Here is a 2,719-nt window from a genome sequence, read left to right on the forward strand (position 1 = left end):
TTACCCTTATTAGTATATAAAATAAACTACAAACATATATACATATTTTTGAAGTTTAGTATATTACCCCATATTCATATATTATTTTTGGCATACTTTAGATCAATAATATAATGATAACAAAATTTTTCGCCCCGTCCTTGGGTAAAGCAAATTCGGTTCTACGACCTAGTGTTCAACTCATGACGAATTTTAGAAATCATTTTTTTAAACTTAATGAAATAAAGTAAATTTTATTTTTAAAATTCACACAAAACTTAAATTTAAAAAGAATATTAATTTCATACAAAACAAAAAAATTCAGAATGGGGGGAGAAGACTAGTTCTTTATTGTCTGCTAGCGGAAAAGACCAATCGAGCTCCACTCTCGAAATAATTTGAAACGTTTTAAGAAGTCGAGTAGTTAGCTAAAATTACCCTGTATTCATTTTTCCTTAGGGTAGAATGTGATGTCATATCTTTCAGTGTTGTTGAACCCTTCATAATAGAATTTAAGTCTGTGACCATTCATATTGAAAATACCACCATTCTTGTCATATAACTCTACGTATCCGGATGGAAATGCTTGTTTTACTTCATACGGTCCCCTCCATCGGGACTTAAGTTTCCCAGGTGAAAACTTAAAACGTGATTGAAAAATTAGAACTTTGTCTCCTGGTTCAAATGCTTTCTTCTCTTTTAAGCGAGCATCGTGCCATTTCTTAGTTCTCTCTTTGTAAGATCTCGAATTTTCATATGCTTGAAGTCTTAGCTCGTCTAATTCATGCAATTGTAAGAATTGATTTTCTCCGGCTTCCACAAGGTCTGTATTACATTCTTTTAGTGCCCAATACGCCTTGTGTTCAACCTCGACAGGTAGATGACATGCCTTACCATATATTAATCGAAAAGGAGTGGTACCAATGAGCGTTTTGAATGCAGTTCTAAATGCCCACAACGCATCATCTAGCTTTCGATGCCAGATTTTTGGATTATTCTTAACCGTTCTTTCTAAAATTCGTTTAAGACCTCGATTTGTGTTTTCAACTTGGCCACTCGTTTGAGGGTGGTAAGAAGTTGAGAAACGATGATTAACTCCATACTTTTTAAGTACTTTCTCGAGTAATTGATTTGTAAAATGAGTTCCACGATCACTGATTAATGATTTTGGAAGTCCGAATCATGAGAAAAGGTTTTTGAGAAAGCTGACAACAACTCGAACATCGTTAGTGGGTAGAGCTTTTGCTTTAGCCCATTTAGAAACATAATCGACTGCTATGAGAATGTATTTGCATTTGTTAGAGGCGGGGAGTGGACCCATGAAGTCAATACCCCAAGTGTCAAATACTTCGCATACTAGGATGCTTTGTTGTGGCATTTCGTCTCTCTTGGAGATATTTCCAGATCTTTGACAAGTATCACAGGTTTTTACCATATTATGTGCATCTTTGAAAATTGTAGGCCAATAAAAACCTGAGTCAAAGACCTTCTTAGCTGTATAGCTTGGTCCGAAATGTCCACCAGCCGGTCCTTGATGACAGTGCTCTAGAATTTGTTGAGCTTCTTTACCGTATACACATCGACGAATAACTTGATCTGCTCCTATACAAAAGAGATTAGGGCTTTCCCAGAAGTAAAACTTCAGATCAGTGAAAAATTTCTTCTTTTGCTGATAAGTTTGATTTTTAACAAGAATTCCTGCGGCTAGATAATTGGCAAAGTCCGCAAACCATGGAATTTCTTCTTCCGTTTTAATTTTCATAAGGAACTCGTCTGGAAAAGTATCGTGAATAACAGATTCATCGAGTGATTCTAAGTTAGGATTTTCAAGACGGGATAAATGATCTGCAGCGAGATTTTCAGCACCCTTTTTATCCTTGATTTCAATGTCGAATTGTTGTAGGAGAAGAATCCAACGAATTAGTCTAGGCTTAGCATCTTGCTTTTTAAATAAGTACTTTAGGGCTGAATGATAGGTATAAACAATTGTTTTAGATAACACTAGGTAAGATCTAAACTTATCGAAAGCAAAAACTACTACAAGAAGCTCCTTCTCAGTAGTTGTGTAATTCAACTAAGCTCTTGTAAGTGTTTTACTTGCGTAGTAGATTGGTTGAAATTTGTTATCTTGACGTTGACCTAAAACAGCTCCCAGTGCGAAATCACTAGCATCACACATTAGCTCGAAGGGTTTGGACCAGTCGGGTGATACCATAATAGGTGCATTCGTAAGTTTCTCTTTCAGAATGGAGAAAGAATTTAGGCACTCGTCATTGAAATCGAATGTACTGTCTTTCTCAAGAAGTTTAGTTATGGGTCGAGCGATTTTGGAAAAATCCTTGATGAATCGTCGATAGAATCCTGCATGACCAAGGAAACTACGAATTCCTTTAACATTGGTTGGAGGAGGAAGTTTTGAAATGACGTCTATCTTAGCTTTGTCTACTTCCATTCTAGCTCGAGAAATCTTGTGTCCTAAAACAATGCCTTCCTTCACCATGAAGTGGCATTTCTCCCAGTTTAAAACAAGATTTGATTCTTCACAACGAATTAGCATTCGTTCAAGGTTTGAGAGACATGAGTTGAAGGAGTCTCCAAAAACAGAGAAATCGTCCATAAAGACTTCTATACTTTCTTCAATCATGTCATGAAAAATTGCCATCATACACCTTTGGAAGGTGCCTGGTGCGTTGCATAATCCGAATGGCATTCGTCGGTACGCAAAAGTACCAAATGGATA

This window comes from Rutidosis leptorrhynchoides, chromosome 2 (assembly GCF_046630445.1).
Source record: "Rutidosis leptorrhynchoides isolate AG116_Rl617_1_P2 chromosome 2, CSIRO_AGI_Rlap_v1, whole genome shotgun sequence".
NCBI lineage: Eukaryota > Viridiplantae > Streptophyta > Magnoliopsida > Asterales > Asteraceae > Rutidosis > Rutidosis leptorrhynchoides.